The sequence below is a fragment of the Artemia sp. Qi Xiang Cuo genome, chromosome 19 (genome assembly GCF_049724085.1).
Source record: "Artemia sp. Qi Xiang Cuo chromosome 19, ASM4972408v1, whole genome shotgun sequence".
NCBI lineage: Eukaryota > Metazoa > Arthropoda > Branchiopoda > Anostraca > Artemiidae > Artemia > Artemia sp. Qi Xiang Cuo.
Window position 1 is genome coordinate 48,865,178 of NC_142812.1, and position 17,034 is coordinate 48,882,211.

Here is a 17,034-nt window from a genome sequence, read left to right on the forward strand (position 1 = left end):
CACAGTCCTATGGTCCAAAGGTAAGGTCTGCACATATTACTGTGGTCCTTAATCTCAGATCAATTCATTGACTGGCAAGAATCATGATTTTACTTTCTTTTAGAGAAGGATATAAACTGCTCAAGAAAATACAAAAATTGTCTTGTTTTCAATAACTTTCAATCAATTTGCATTTTCTTTTTAATATTAAAAACAGGGTAAACCAGAATTTAATTCAGATTATGGATAGAATAGAATTGCAGCTATGAAATAGTAGCAAAGTGATTGTTTTTATTCACATGTTAAAACTGTGAGAGCAGAAAGATAGCATACCAAAACATATGCAGGGAATATAAACCTTAAATACCATGCATAAAATTAATAATTTGTCTTTAATCAACAATGTTCAACCAACTTACATTTGATTTTTCATTTGTAAAACAGTTTACACAAAATTTTCAAGATTTAATTCAGTAGATGGATAGAACAAAATCTCAATTATGAAAAAATATTAAAATTTTTTGTTTTTATTGACAAACTATAGGAGAGCAGAAAGATAGCATACCAAAACTTGCACAGGAAACATAAACCTTAGATCTTTCATTTTTGAAGCCATATCCATAACAGGATTTCATTATAATTAAATTTTTCAGTTTGTATTGTCATTGTCCTAGGGCTTTTAGAAAAATAATCATTATTGTTATCATTATTGATTTTTCTTTTAATTTTTATGTACCAAATTATATTCTGAGATTGGAATTATAACTGTAATTCATTTAGTTTTAATAACATATTTAAGTGTTTAAGCTGAGTAGCTATACTAAGCTGAGAAATATTTGACTGATTCTGGACATACTATTCTGAGAAATTTACTTTAAAAAAAACAAGCAAAATTACTTGCTTTAGAGAAAACATGGACCTTAAATCCTCTACATTTTTGCCCTACTCTGTTCACAGTGACAAGAAAAAGGAAGCCATTTGCTGGTTATGCTTAACAACAAGTTTAACAGCTTTATTTTTTGTTGTAGTAAGTATTGCTCATTAAATAAACAGTCAAATATAGCAATTTTATTCAAAGACCTATAATTTTTAATTATACTGAAAAATTAGGCCTAATGATATTTTTTTTCTAATTTAACCTACTAAGTTTCTAACAACCAAAAATAATTTAAATAAAGCAGACATGAATTGGTCTGCTAATGAAAGCTCAAGAAGTAGACTATAATATTTTGATGAAAGCTTTGGAGCCTAGAGAAAATGCAAAAAGCTTACCTTTTATTGAAAAGAATTTCTTCTGGCTCAGTTGATTGCTTTCTAAAAGGCTTCATCATCCAAGCCTCTAGTCTAAAAGCCCCATCCCCGAGAAGATGAAATGGAATCTTGACACCATTCAAATACCTTGAATATCTTGGAAAGAGAGTGCCATTCATAGCTCTTTGGTAAATACTGGTGGACATAAATGCACCAGCATCACTACATCTACCTGGTATGCCTGCTTTAGCATACAAACATTGGTACTTGGCATCTGATATCACAAGCATATGCACACTGGACCATGCATTAAAATTATAATAGTCACTTTGATATCTTTTGGGAGGGTGGAAAGGGACATGGCAACCGTCTATAGCCCCAATAGTCATAGGAAATCCCCAAAGTTCGTCAAATTCCTTTTCTTTTACCATTAATTGTTCCAAGCTGGTAGGCCATTTGATTAATTCTGGCACAATAACTCTCAGTGCAGCATCTATAAAATCATGAAAGCACTTCCCAACAGTACTCCTTCCCAAGCCAAATAGTGAGCCTATTGATAGGACGAATCACAGGATTTGTCCTATTGCTAGCAAGTGCGATTTAAGGTAATTTTAAGGTAATAATCACTGTTTGTTGCTAAAATATAGATGGCAACAGCAACTTTCTTGTCCACTCTAATTGCTGGCCTGAATTTTGTGTCATTTGTTTGTATAGCCTAGCATTTTCTACTTTATTCACAATCCAATAAAAGCTGTCCCAGTTCATTCTGAAATAACTTTAGAACTCAGCATTGGTGTACCTTTCACGAATATTATGCCACCAATCGTGAGTTTGGGGCATAACCCAGATTCTTTTAGAATAAAGCTCCCTCCTTAGCCTTTGCAGCTCCATAAGCTGTAAATTTAATTGGCTCCCCTCCTTCTAGACCCTGATAAATTAATGAAGATCGAGTTGGTTATCATAGATAGACTCTGCAACAAGATCATTAATTTTAAATTTGATTGAACAAGACGCATCTGAAGCATATCCATTTTGTTTTTTCTACACCCACGAATCTGTTGTTTAAATATTTGGCCGAATGACCGCAAATGGAGATGACAATGATTGCGGATTCGGCATTCTGGCAGATTTGCAGAATCTGCCAAATGGAGACGCGCTTTTATTCATAATATTTATTTATCGGCAAATCTTTACCGAAAAGTTATGACGACGTGTTTAGATGTCCCGGTTCTGACCATCTTCCTTTGGCGTGTGTAATTCGGGACAATGGAAAAAAGGTCTATAAAATGGAGAACACGACAATTATGGATCTTAAGCGGAGCAAGCCCCAACATCCCTCCGGTCTCCAAAAATCAGTTTAATATTCTAGGCTCCATGTAGGGACCGTATCAAATATTAAGCTGATAAAAACATATATTACACTTTGATCTTAGCTTTTGATCTTTTGACAAAGAGCTGAGAAATGATTATTAAACAAGGTTTATCGAAGACTATATAATAATAAAAGTAAGAAGCTTTGTCACAAATTAAATTTCGGTTGCAATGTTCTAATAGCATTGAATGAACTTATCACTTTGTCTTTACATTGTCATAAATATTATAAAACATTTCTCATAATATCGAAATTTATCTCAAAATTTAATGGTAAACGCAAAATTTTCCAATCAAGACTTGGACAAAATTGTCATTCAAAAAGCCGAAATCAGACAAAGATTTAGGCTACTAAAAGAACAAAACTGACCTGTTTATCTGGATTCTTGAATTATGCAGGCTTATTTTAGGTTTGACATGATATTTTGCAGAAACTAAATTTCAGTTGAGGGGGGGGGACAAACGGAGGCGTTAGCGGGGTTCAAACTGTAGGTGGACTGGAGCAGGCTCCCCTGACTCAGATACGTGGGGGCCCTGGGAGCCACTCCGGCATGACCACTGCTTCTCACAAGCCACACCAGAATGATGTTACAAATATAAATTTTTTGAAACATTTTAACAGTAACAAATAAAGATTCTACATTTTTTTTAGATAGTAAAAACATGCTTTCTTTCTGATAAAAATGTCCTAATCACCTGAGAGCACATTTAGCTTTTCGAAAATAAATCATAGTAAATTCATATGAGTTTTTTCTAAACAGGATTTGAAACTAATCAGGAATAAAATGACTATTTACCAGGAATTTTGGAAAATTTTCCAAAAAACATGAAACAAAAAACATATTCTTTGTTTTAATGACTCTGTATATCAAAAATTTATAAATAGCATAAAACTCTAAATTACAGAAAACAAGCCCTTTTTTAAATAAAATACCACTAAAAAATATTTTATATATCAGGGTAAATGTTTACAGTTCCTGTTGGGCCCCCCCCCAAAACCACAAAAGAAAATTAAACAATTTGAAAATAGTGTATTTTGATTTAGTTCAATTTCCCATTGAACATGTGACAATTTCAACGTAGTACCCTTAGCCGTTCTTGAGGTATCGCTCTTTGTACAAAACTGAAAGCATGAAGCGTCTCTTGTTTAGTTTAAAATCCCCCCTCCCCCCCAGAAAAAATACCCTGATGTTCGAAATTAACTTATAATTTTAATTTTAAATTTTTATATTAGAATTTTGTTTAACGTTATATGTTGGCAAAGCCACGAACATCTTGACGTAGAAAAAATATCTTCAAAAAAAATAAGATTGCATCAGCAACAAATTTTATTTTCAAGGATTTTATCTTTGTTTGGAAAAAAAAAAAAAAAAAAAAAAAAATTACTCAAGCCCCCATACGATTTCTCCGGCATTGATTTCACCTGTACGCATAAGCAACTGCGCTAGGAGGCGTTGAATTAGATTTTGCATTATATGGTAATTAGTAAGCTACATTACCCTTGTTGATTTCAATGTTTTATTTACCAAAGGAGTTGCAAAATTTAGGTGATTAGTTTTGCTTACTGTTCGTCACGGTTCAACACTATCCTACGAAATTTGTTGAATACAAGCAATGATTTTGGACAATCCAAATATAAAAGGATTGTCCCAAATATAGGGGAAACGTAACAAGGGAAAGATAGGACACGGTAGATAGTTTTTATTTGACATAGTCCTTGACCGGGGGTAAGAAAAGAATATGTTATATAATGTCCGGGATACTATAGCAGAATTCACAGCTTGTCGGTCTTTTAATATGTTATACAAATTTTGATGAAACTTGTTGTACTACTGAAGGAGAAATTACTCTCGTCTTACAACAGCTTTATTCTTACCCTATAATTAATTTGATCTAACTTTTTCAAGATCTATACTATGCCCGTACATCGTGGTTGTAATTGCGTTGACGATTTTCGAATGTTGTTTTGGTTGGTTTAGGGGAGGGGGGACGGTACATTAGGGAGGTGACGTATCTAATATATGCTACGCTTTACACACCCCCAAACCAATCCCCCCTACCCCCACCCCCTAATGTGCATATATATAGCCCAAATTTGTTTCTAAACTATTATATATTCAACCTATTTTATTTTATTTCATCAGCATTAACCAAACTTGACTTTCTAGAAAGGCCCGCATAATGCAAGAGTACCCAATTTTTTAACAAGAGTTGTACTATAATGCTTTCGATTGATGGGTAGGGGGAAAAGTATTCAAATATAAATGAGTTGAAAATCTGCATAATCTTTTGATTTCTATAGGGTTGAAGAGATTCCAGCCCCTATCATGTTACAACCTTGACTACAGACAAATAGTACGCAACTATTACACTCCACATACCCTGAAAGTTTCAACTTAACTTCCTTAACTTTTCCGTAAATATCACATATACACACTTTTGACAACCTTGGATGCAAATAGTGAATTTGTATTTAGTTCAATTTCCAACGTAAAAGCCATTTACGCTGATATATCCTACTAGACAATGATGCAAGTTGTGTTGTGATGTTATTAAATTTGCTCAAAAACATAAACACAAAAACATGATTCACCATAAGCCGATCAAAGATTAAACGAAAACTGTCCCCTCGTTCCCACAGACACCACTGGTTACGATCAATGGTGTCAATTCCCGACAAAGTGATATTCTATTTAATATCTAGTCCCCCCCCCCCCCAATATTTTTGTTGATAAATTCAAAAAAAAAAACCTTAATGGTAAATCATGGTTTGGGAAATATGCTTCACCCTTTTATAAGCAAATTATACAAAGAGAAATTCTTTAACAGTTCTAACGGAAGGGAAGAGCATTCTTTATAATCCCGGGATGTAAAGTTTGCTTTTTTTCCAATTTCTTGAACAAATTACAAAAAAAAAACCAAGCCCCTTTTAAAAAATAATCTAAAAAAAGAATTTCTTGAATCTGATAGGGGGCATAATAACTAAAAATTGCCTAAAATTGCCCCCCCCCCCCCGGTGAAGCTATTGGGATTCGCTCACGTTATTTTGTAATAATAAAAATTACATTATGATAGTATTGAATTTGGTAAAAAGATGAACACAAAAGCTGAATTTTAAATAACCCGAGAAAAAAAGACATAAACAATACAGTAAGACTTCATCAGGTAAATGATTACTTACTATATTTTTATTAGTATTTATCCTTTCTGTTTGTCATTAACTAGATTAATTTAATAAATTTTTATTGTTACTACCAATGTGGCCAAAACACTGAATTGACAAATAGATGGCCTTCAAGCATAATTCAAGATTTATATCGTAATTTGAGTGCAAGCCTAATCAATAAACCTAGGATTTGAACCGAAGAAAGTTACTAGTATACGAAACATAAGTCCGGTAAGATTGACTCGAGCTTGAAAGACTCAATAGAAACAAAGTAGTACGATCAACGTTACATTCCAAGATGGTAATATCTTTTGATTTTTAAATTGCAGAAGATCAATTTCTTATGGATTAATATTCTGTATGGACTTGAGCTAGTTTTGTTCAGATTTCTTGAGCCATGGTTTGCTCTTTACCTTTTAGACTAAATAAATTATAGGGTACTGGTGCATTATGCAGGCATCTCTATATACTATATCAAGGAAACCAGTCACGAAACCCGTCAAACTGTTATTTCATTAGCAGAAAACAGGTGATTTGCTAGATAAATTGATGCCAAAGCGTGAATTCTCAATATTTAAAGGATTGTTTTTTGGGGGGTTTAGGAGGGAGAAAGGTACCTAGGTGAGGTTATGTTTTCAATATATGATATTTGTTACCCCCCACCATTAATACAGTGAAAATTAATAGAAACATTTATTTCCTAATCAATCCTAAATCAAAACAATTTTAATAATAATAAAGTATCCCATTTCATTTTAGTAAATACAACTCAAATTTACATGACACCAAGTTGATCTACAAAGGGGAAAAGAGTGCTCAACGATAATGGGATCTACTATCACCAACGTCTTGGTTATTTCTTGCGCCGATTCAATACCACTTTTTAGCAGTACGACTACTCTTAAAATTAGCTGACCTGGATTACATATGACTAAGAGGCCAGAAAATACTGCATAAAAACATTCTGCATGCATCTAGGCGACTAACAAAATTCATCATGTCTCTTTCATTCTAAACATAGCTTATTTAGAAACCCATGGAAGGTGTTCGACATTTCACAATTACTGTCCCTTTTTACTATATGCCCATAGATCCATATTTTGTTTTTAAGTTTTGAAAAGATTAAATTTTTGTTCATGTATGACTTCAATTATCCTCCATTCTCCAGGGTTACTTGTCTGACCACTAATCAAGACCGTTTCCTCAAGTAGTAGTCCTATTGACTTCTCATGTCATTTACGTTTCGTCAATCGCTAAGTAATCGGGCTTGTCAGATAAGTGATCTTGGAACATTAGAACATGCAGCAAAAGTTTAGGCTAGTCTGCCTTTCGGCATTCAAAATTTTGTTAAGACGCATAAAGTGCCCCGCCCTATGTTAGTCTTTAGTACAAGGCGATATGTTAATTCTATCTGAGGAGAGGCCATATATGATAACATAACGTGAGATGAATCTATAGTGTATAAATAAATCACAGTAACTCCTTATCGTTTTTTTTAACCCTGTTTTTCGTTACGACGGACTTAACTTTTAAAAAAAGAAAATCTTGGCCAAAAAATAATACTACTGGCAATAAAATTAAATGATATGCCCCAAATTTGCCCCGTTAATGACAGGGTCATTAAACTACATCCACAGAAAATAACATAAAAATTCAGTAATCACGCTCAAAAACAATTGTAATGTAACTGAGTGGTCGATCAATGGCTGTCGCCAAAGTCCCCCTCCCCACCTATTTAAATATTCCAAGAAGCTTGGCGGCGGTGAAGGAATTTTTAGTTTGATATGTTGCCAACGCAATTGACTTGATGAAATGTGGGGGGACCAAGTGCATTTCACTTTTTTAAGACTAGCCTTTGTGACTTAATCTAAATTTCAGCAATTTGATTCGATTCCTAGTTCAATTTAAAAATCAGCATTTAATAATTACAGAGTATTTTCGAAAAAAAAAAATGCATTAGGATTCTATAGAGTATACGCCCAACTCTCTCATATGCTTGGGATTTTAGGCACAATTCTTCCGTAATATTTCAAACATGTAAGTTTATCAAGAAATTCATTTTTTCAAAAGGGCCCAATGATCAATTTTACATGTCCCATTATTGTCTTAACAATATCAAATTGTGTGCTTTTCCTTACAACTGATAAATACATCACATACAAAAGAGGCCCAAAGGACAGAACTTTACAGAATATGGACAAGGGTCTGCGAGAACGCAGTCCCCCACTACCAAAAATTACACTGTTTAGTTACCCCCATTTGGGGAAATCCAGGGGTCTGCCAATCCGAAGTGCAATGGAAAGGCCTCACCCTGGGAGCGCCTCCTTCGTGATCAAGGCAGCTCCCCAGCCAGGTAAGTATGTTTCAATAGAAATCTTGGTGAACGTAGTTACCAAACTTTGAAAGCAGTGAAAGTTATCTTTTTTTCAGAATTGCATAAAATAATTCATTTTACTTGTAGATAGATAGTTCATCATCCTTTCATCCTAGGGTAGAAGTAACGTAAATAGTAACATTTGTAGGTGGGGGCGAAAGTGGGTGGGTTACTCACAATTAAGTCAAGGTCTGAAGCTATGATATAGATTTGGTACATTAATAAACATATATTGTTGTCAGATATTAAATAAGTGTCCCATTATTTATATTTGAGTCTCTTAACTAAAATTGCTGCTGACCATTGTATTAGGTAAATGTTGCGAACTTGAGTGCCTCTTCTATTCTGAATGATATGACATATGGTTTCAGTCTGCATTTGATTACTCAGATTCTGCAACAGGAAAGGTGTCCTATATCAGGCAAATTGCAGACTCATGTAAATATTGGGCTGTACCTGTATCAGTGATTAAATAAAAAAAACAATTTTTTTCAACTGAAAGTAAGGAGCAACATTGAAACTTAAAACGAACAGAAATTATTATATACAGCGCAATCGCGCTGCCTAAGTAAAGAACGATGTTGGCACAATAAATGTTTTTTTTTCCTTTAGACCAGGGCATTTCGTATCGAAGGAGTTGTCGTAGAAACTTGGAAAAGGGCTTATTCGATTGGAAATTGGAACGGCTAATGCCCTTTTTAATATTAGATAGTGACTGGAGGGCAACTAATTCCCCTCCCAAGCCCTCCCTCCCATTTGACTGTTGTGTTGAAAAACTAAACGTTGACCTAAGATTAAATCAAAATGCACTTTGTTAATGCTAATTTCAAGTGCTGAATCTCAACAGTATCCTAAGAAAGACTAAGTGCATTACGTTAAAACTTTCGAGGCTACTTCTGCTCTTAAAATTTAACTAAATCAAGATAGCGTAAGTGTATCTAAGTTATCAAGGAAAGTATACAGATTTTTTGCGAATGGTATCAATTTTTCTATTTCAGGTCAACTAGAGGAGGTAGGAAACAAAATTAAAAACTACTATTTGTGTTTAGATTTTTAAAAGGGTGTATGTTGTTACAAATTGCAGAAAAATTTTCTCAGGCATAAAAATAGCAGGCCAAACTATAAAGTCTTAAAAAAAAATGAAAAGATTTAAACTATTATTTTCTTTTTCCTTGAAAAGACTATGTCAATATAAAATGAACAGAAATTAATTAAAAAAAACTTTTTCCACAAAATAAGTTTTTCAAAAAAAGTAAAGAACTCCATTAAACCAAAAATCAGCAAAAATAAAATCAAATAATCTACCAAGCGTGAAACTATCACAAATCAGCATCTATAAATAAATGAAACCCAAAACGAAAAGAAATTACAATAAATAACCGAGTCAAACTCAAAACGAGCAGATATTAACAGTAGGGATCAAAACCCCAATGCCTTCCCAAGACCAGAACATAATTTACACTTTACTGAAAAAAGTCCAAAAGAATGTGCTTTGTCAGTTTAATAGTAGTATGCGTCGTCTGGATTCCGTACCCTGTATAGCAATTTCAACGTTATTCTATAGAAGCTCTACACCTTTTCAAAGAGATTCAGAGCTCCCTAACATAATGGAATTTGAGGGTTGATAAAGTGAAATTATGTCACTATTCTATTTTCTCTAAACCAGTATTGCCTATAACTTAATTTACGTAGACAATGAACGATATTAATTAATGTTTTGAATAATAGGAGTGTGAATGATTCTAATTAGTGATTGGATTGTATGAAGGTGGAAAAAAAAAGATTATGGAATTATGTCACTATTCTAGTTTTTCTAAACCAGTATTGCCTATAACTTAATTTACGTAGACAATGAACGATATTAATTAATGTTTTGAATAATAGGAGTGTGAATGATTCTAATTAGTGATTGGATTGTATGAAGGTGGAGAAAAAAAAGGATTATTAAATTATGCCACTATTCTAATTTTTCTAAACCAGTATTGCCTATAAGTTAATTTACGTAGACAATGAACAATATTAGTTAATATTTTGAATCAAAGGCTTGTGAATGATTCTTGTAAGTGATTGGATTGTATCAGTGGAGAAAAAAAGGATTAAACTGATTAGCAGTTAAGGTAACCCCAAAGGAGTTGTTAAATCAGGTAATTTGTTATAAATTTGAAACATCCTCAGTCTATGAAAATGACTAACGACGATAGAATGACATTGTGACTTGACCTAGCTTTACCTTTCCGATGTGGTCTGTATAATACACTAGTGATGTTTGATAAGTATTGTTAATTTAATATAGGATCTAACGTTCCCTTCGTTCCCCCATTTCTGAGGGCAGGGAGGGGAGGGGTCAATTTTGGAGGGAAAACCAAAATTACTCAGAATCAAAAATAAACAGGATCTGCCTCAAGGGGAAGGCTCAAAGACCCTTCGTTCCCACAATTATGAGGGCCGAGGAGGGACAGGAGGAGTCAATTTCAGAGAAAAAACCAAAAATACTCAGAATCGAAAATAAACAGGATCTGTCTCATGGGCAAAGCTCAGAGGTCCTTCGTTCATCCATTTCTGAGGGGCGGGAGAAGGAGGGGTCAATTTTGGAGGGAAAACCAAAAATACTCAGAATCGAAAATAAAAGGGATCTGCCTCAAGGGGAAGGCCCAAAGACCCTTCGGTCCCACGTTTCTGAGGGCCGAGGGGGAGAGAGGGTAGTTAATTTCAGAGGGAAAACCAAAAATACTCAGAATCATAAACAAACAGGATGTGTCATGGGCAAAGCTCAGAGGTCCTTCGTTCCTCCATTTCTGAGGGGAAGGAGAGGGAGGGGGTCAATTTTGGAGGGAAAACCTAAAATACTCAGAATTGAAAATAAACGGGAATCTGCCTCAAGGGGAAGGCTCAGAGGCCCTTCGTTCCCCCATTTCTAAGGGACAGGAGAGGGAGGGGGTCAATTTTGGAGGGAAAACCAAAAATAATCAGAATCGAAAATAAATGAGATCTGCCTCAAGGGGAAGACTCAGAGGCCCTTCGTTCCCACATTTCTGAGGGCAGGGGAGGGAGAGGGGGAGTCAATTTCAGAGGGAAAACCAAAAATACTCAGAATCGAAAATAAACAGGATCTGTCTCATGGGCAAAACTTAGAGGGCCTTCGTTCCTCCATTTCTGAGGGGCAGGAGAGGGAGGGGGTCAATTTTGGAGGGAAAACCAAAAATTCTCAGAATCGAAAGTAAATGGGATCTGCCTCAAGGGCAAGACTCAGAGGCCCTTCGTTCCCTCATTTCTGAGGGCAGGGGAGGGGGGAGGTCAATTTTGGAGGGAAAACCAAAATGCTCAGAATCGAAAATAAAGTATGATCTGCCCTCAGGGGGAAGGCCCAGAGGTCCTTTGTTACCCCAATTCTGAGGGCAGGGAGGGGGAGGGGGGGGGGTCAATTTGGGAGGGGAGAGCAAATATCCTCTGAATCGAAAATATATGTGATCTTCCTAAGGGGGAAGGCTCGGTTGATTTTTTGTCGTGTTACTTAGGTAATAAACGAACATTTAGTATTTGTTTTCTACTTTACTTGTTTTATTTTGAAAATGTTACATATGTAAGAAATATAGAATTAGCTAGCTAAAACTTCGCATAAATTATTCATTATTTGTCGTGTTACTTAGGTAATAATGGAAAAGTTATTATTTTTTCACCTGCTAGTGTTTTCTTATTAAAATGGTCCATCTGTATCAAATACAGCCTTAGCTAGTTAAAACTGCGCATAAATTCTTGATTTTTTGTCGTGTTACTTAGGTAATAATGGAACATTTAGTATTTTTTCTAATGTAAGTGTTTTCTTAAGTAAATGGCCCATCTTTAACAAATATACCCTTAGCTAGTTAAAACTGCGCATAAATTCTTGATTTTTTGTCGTGTTACTTAGGTAATAATGGAAAATTTAGTATTTTTTCTAATGTAAGTGTTTTTCTTGAGAAATTCCCACTGGAGGTTTTATGACTCCTCCCCACAATGAATTCAGATGGTTTTAGGACTCATCTCACTAGCAATAACTCCATTCAACCTTGAGCGAAGGTATAAAAGTTTGATGAAGTATTTCTCTACTTAATAACTACATTAATAGCCTCCAAGATGATAGGACTGTATGGCACAGAATTTATCAGATTAAAAAAATCATCTTGTGGTGTTTTATTTGAATGTGCTTTTTTATTATTGTCTATGGATCTCGAAGAAATTGACTGTTATCATTGGATAGTGAACTATAATCTGTTTGAGTATGATAAAAGCTTGTGGAGTACAACATTACGTTATGTAAACAGACTGGGATTCTACGATAGAGTGATTACACCACTTAATAATACTGGTCAGGAACTGAGAAATGTTCAGAAGGAAGTCAGTGAAATTTGCAGCTTTTCCGGCGTTGAAGCACTCTACGTAAAGGGTAATGTACCTACAGATAAAGTTTTAATTCAAAAGTGTGACCCTAGGATTCCACTTTTCAATCTAGAAGAGTTTAAGTATCCTAAATTTTAAGGGGGTTATCACCGTCCTGAAGACGAGGTTAGGTTCTTCGCGTAGTGGATACCTAAGGACATACCTGATCGTGATAAATCCATAAGAAATGGTAAAAAAAAACTATTATATATCATTAGATCATCGTTTCTGGATGTTTAAGTGTGAGCTATAAGTACTATTTTTATGTAAATATGTGGTGTTGTTTTTTTTGTTCTTTTTTATAGAAAAAAATATATTTTAAAAAGTTTAATCAATAAAAATCTTTAAGATTAACCTATATTTATTATTTAGAATAGTTTTATTAATTTAATTAAATTATGAAGAAATTGTAAGTAAGTAACAATAGCTTTCTTGAATTCGCTTCCTGGACACAATACAGATATTTAATTCAAGAAATCATAATAAAATAGCAAGTCAGTAATAAAGTCTTTATTGTTTTCACCTATTGGATACACAATACTGAAATTTCATTCAAGAAATTATGAAGGAATTGTAAATAGGTAACACACTCATTCTTGAAGTCACCTCTTTTATACACAATGCAGAAATTTCAATTAAGAAATTATCAAAAATTGTAAGTAAGTAGCAAATTCTTTCTTGAATTCACCTCCTGGATAAATAAAAAAAAGACATTTCATTCAAGAAATTATGACAAAATTCTAAGTAAGCAACAAACTCTTTCTTGAAGTTACCTCATGGATACACTGCAGAAATTTCATTTATGAAATTATCAAAAATTGTAAGTAAGTAGCAAATTCTTTCTTGAGTTCGCCTCCTGGGTAAATAAAAAAGACATTTTATTCAAGAAATTATGACAAAATTCTAAGTAAGTAACAAACTCTTTCTTGAAGTTACCTCATGGATACACAATGCAGAAATTTCATTTAAGAAATTATGAAAAAATTGTAAGCAAGTAACAAAATCTTTCATGAAGTCACCTCGTGGATACACAATGCAGAAATTTCATTAAAGAAATTATGAAAAAATTGTAAGTAAGTAGCAAATTCTTTCTTGAATTCACCTGCTGGATAAATAAAAAAAAACATTTCGTTCAAGAAATTATGACAAAATTCCAAGTAAGTAACAAACTCTTTATTGTTTTCATGACTTAGATACACGATGTAGAAATTTAATTCAAGAAATTATGAAAAAATTCTCAGTAAATAACAATTTCTTTCTTGAAGTCAACTCTTGGATACACAATACGGAAATTTCATTTAAGAAATTATGAAAAAATTGTAAGCAAGTAACAAACTCTTTCCTGAAGTCACGTCTTGGATACACATTGCAGAAACTTCATTTAAGAAACTATGAAAAAATTGTAAGTAAGTAACAAATTCTTTCTTGAAGTCACCTCTTGGATACACAATACAGAAATTTCATTAAAGAAATTATAAAAAATTGTAAGTAAGTAGCAAATTCTTTCTTGAATTCACCTGATGGATAAACAAAAAGACATTTCGTTCAAGAAATTATGACAAAATTCTAAGTAAGTAACAAACTCTTTATTGTTTTCACGACTTAGATTTACGATGGAGAAATTTAATTCAAGAAATTATGAAAAAATTCTCAGTAAGTAACAATTTCTTTCTTGAAGTCAACTCTTGGATACACAATACGGAAATTTCATTCAGGAAATTATGAAAATATTTCTAAGTAAGTAACAAACTCTTTATTGATTTCACCTCTGGGATATACAGTACAGATACTTCATTCAAGAAATTATGAAAAAATCGCAAGTAAGTAACAAATTCTTTATTGTTTTCACCTCTTGGATATATAATACGGATATTTAATTCAATAAATTATGAAAAAAAATCTAAGCAAGTAAAAAACTCTTTCCTGAAGTCACCTCTTGGATACACAATGCAGAAACTTTATTTAAGAAACTATGAAAAAATTGTAAGTAAATACAAATCTTGGTATCAGAATGAATAAATTGTTTATCAATGTCATACAGTCCTATCATCTTGGAAGTTATTCATGTAGTTGTTAAGTCGAAAATTACTTCATCAAACCTTTATACCTTCGCTCAAGGTTGAATTGAGTTATGGCTAGGGGAACGAGTCCTAAAACCATCTGAATTCATTGTGGGGAGGAGTCATAAAATCCTTGAAAGTCATTGCGGGGAGGAGTCATTGAACTCTCGGTATCTATTGCATGTAAATGAAGTCTGGAAATTTCAATAACAGAACAATTCTTTTTTTTTTCTTTATCACAAACAATTTTCACTTAGATACACGAGGTAGAAATTTAATTCAAGAAATTATGAAAAAATTCTCAGTAAGTAACAATTTCTTTTTTGAAGTCTACTCTCGGATACTCAATACGGAAATTTCATTCAAGAAATTATGAAAATATTTGTAAGCAAGTAACAAACTCTTTATTGATTTCACCTCTTGAATACACAGTACAGATACTTCATTCCAGAAGCGTGATTAAACATGTTTTGAAACTACATGCTATTTGCTTGCCTTTCATTGGCACCTGTCCAAACGAGCAGGGATTCCCCACTGGTTCCTACACATTGAAAAAAAGTGAGCAGTATGAAAACTCCAAGTTTTCAACCAGACTGTTTTTTTTCTCTTTATTACAAAAAATTTTCACTTAGCTACACGATATAGAAATTTAATTCAAGAAATTATGAAAAAATTCTCAGTAAGTAACAATTTCTTTCTTGAAGTCAACTGTTGGATACACAATACGGAAATTTCACTCAAGAAATTATGGAAATATTTGTAAGTAAGTAACAAGCTCTTTATTGATTTCACCTCTTGAATATACAGTACAGATACTTCATTCAAGAAACGTGATTAAACACGTTTTTAAACTACATGCTATTTGCTTGCCTTTCCTTGGCACCTTTCCAAACGAGCGGGGATTCCCCACTGGTTCCTACAAATTGCAAAAAAGTGAGCAGAACGAAAACTCCACGTTTTCAACCAGACTGGTATTTTAGGCAACACCCATTTTTTAGGGACCAATCAGAGACAGCGGAGGTTGCTCAATATACAATAACTTGATTGATGATTGGCTAAACACCGCGACGGCGCATACATAGTGAGAGAGACATGCAAAATCAACATAGCTTTATTTCATTTTTTTAAGGTTAATTTAGACGAGGTTACGTGCGCGCACGTAAGTAACAATTACGTATTGTGTATCCAAGAGTTGACTTCAAGAAAGAAATTGTTACTTACTGAGAATTTTTTCATAATTTCTTGAATTAAAATTCTACATCGTGTAGCTAAGTGAAAATTGTTTGTGATAAAGAGAAAAAAAAAGAATTGTTCTGTTATTGAAATTTCCAGACTTCATTTACATGCAATAGATACCGAGAGTTAAACGACTTCTCCCCGCAATGACTTCCAAGGGTTTTATGACTCCTCCCCCCAATGAATTCAGATGGTTTTAGGACCCATCCCCCTAGCCATAACTCCATTCAACCTTGAGCGAAGGTATAAAAGTTTGATGAAGTATTTTTCTACTTAACAACTACATTAATAACTTCCAAGATGATAGGACTGTATGACGTTGATAAATAATTTATTCATTCTGATACCAAGATTTGTGTTTACTTACAATTTTTTCATAGTTTCTTAAATAAAGTTTCTGCATTTTGTATCCAAGAGGTGACTTCAGGAAAGTTTGTTACTTGCTTACAATTTTTTTCATAATTTATTGAATGAAATTTCCGTATTGTATATCCAAGAGGTGAAAACAATAAAGAGTTTGTTACTTACTGGTGAGTTTTTCATAATTTATCGAATGAAGTATCTGTACTGTATATCCAAGAGGTGAAATCAATAAAGAGTTTGTTACTTACTTACAAATATTTTCAGAATTTCTTGAATGAAATTTCCGTATTGAGTATCCAAGAGTTGACTTCAAGAAAGAAATTGTTACTTCCTGAGAATTTTTTCATAATTTCTTGAATTAAATTTCTACATCGTATATCTAAGTCGTGAAAACAATAAAGAGTTTGTTACTTACTTAGAATTTTGTCATAATTTCTTGAACGAAATGTCTTTTTGTTTATCCAGCAGGTGAATTCAAGAAAGAATTTGCTACTTACTTACAATTTTTCATAATTTCTTTAATGAAATTTCTGTATTGTGTATCCAAGAGGTGACTTCAAGAAGGAATTTTTTACTTACTTACAATTTTTTCATAGTTTCTTAAATGAAGTTTATACATTGTGTATCCAAGAGGTGATTTCAGGAAAGAGTTTGTTACTTGCTTACAATTGTTTCATAATTTCTTAAATGAAATTTCCGTATTGTGTATCCAAGAGTTGACTTTAAGAAAGAAATTGTTACTTACTGAGAATTTTTTCATAATTTCTTGAATTAAATTTCTACATCGTGTATCTAAGTCATGAAAACAATAATGAGTT

The 17,034-nt window shown here is 33.3% G+C and overlaps 1 protein-coding gene and 2 non-coding genes across 3 annotated transcripts in view; 1 reads left to right on the forward strand and 2 right to left on the reverse strand.

Moving 5' to 3' along the window:
- The window catches only part of LOC148940938 (uncharacterized), a 584,432-nt gene that overhangs the window by 464,859 nt on the left and 102,539 nt on the right, over positions 1 to 17,034 (forward strand). The window lies entirely within an intron of this gene.
- On the reverse strand, positions 2,503 to 2,697 carry LOC148940942 (U2 spliceosomal RNA). The gene has a single exon (XR_016143426.1). It is a non-coding gene; the product is annotated as a U2 spliceosomal RNA (small nuclear RNA).
- Positions 7,966 to 8,128, reverse strand: LOC148940943 (U1 spliceosomal RNA). Its single transcript, XR_016143417.1, has one exon. It is a non-coding gene; the product is annotated as a U1 spliceosomal RNA (small nuclear RNA).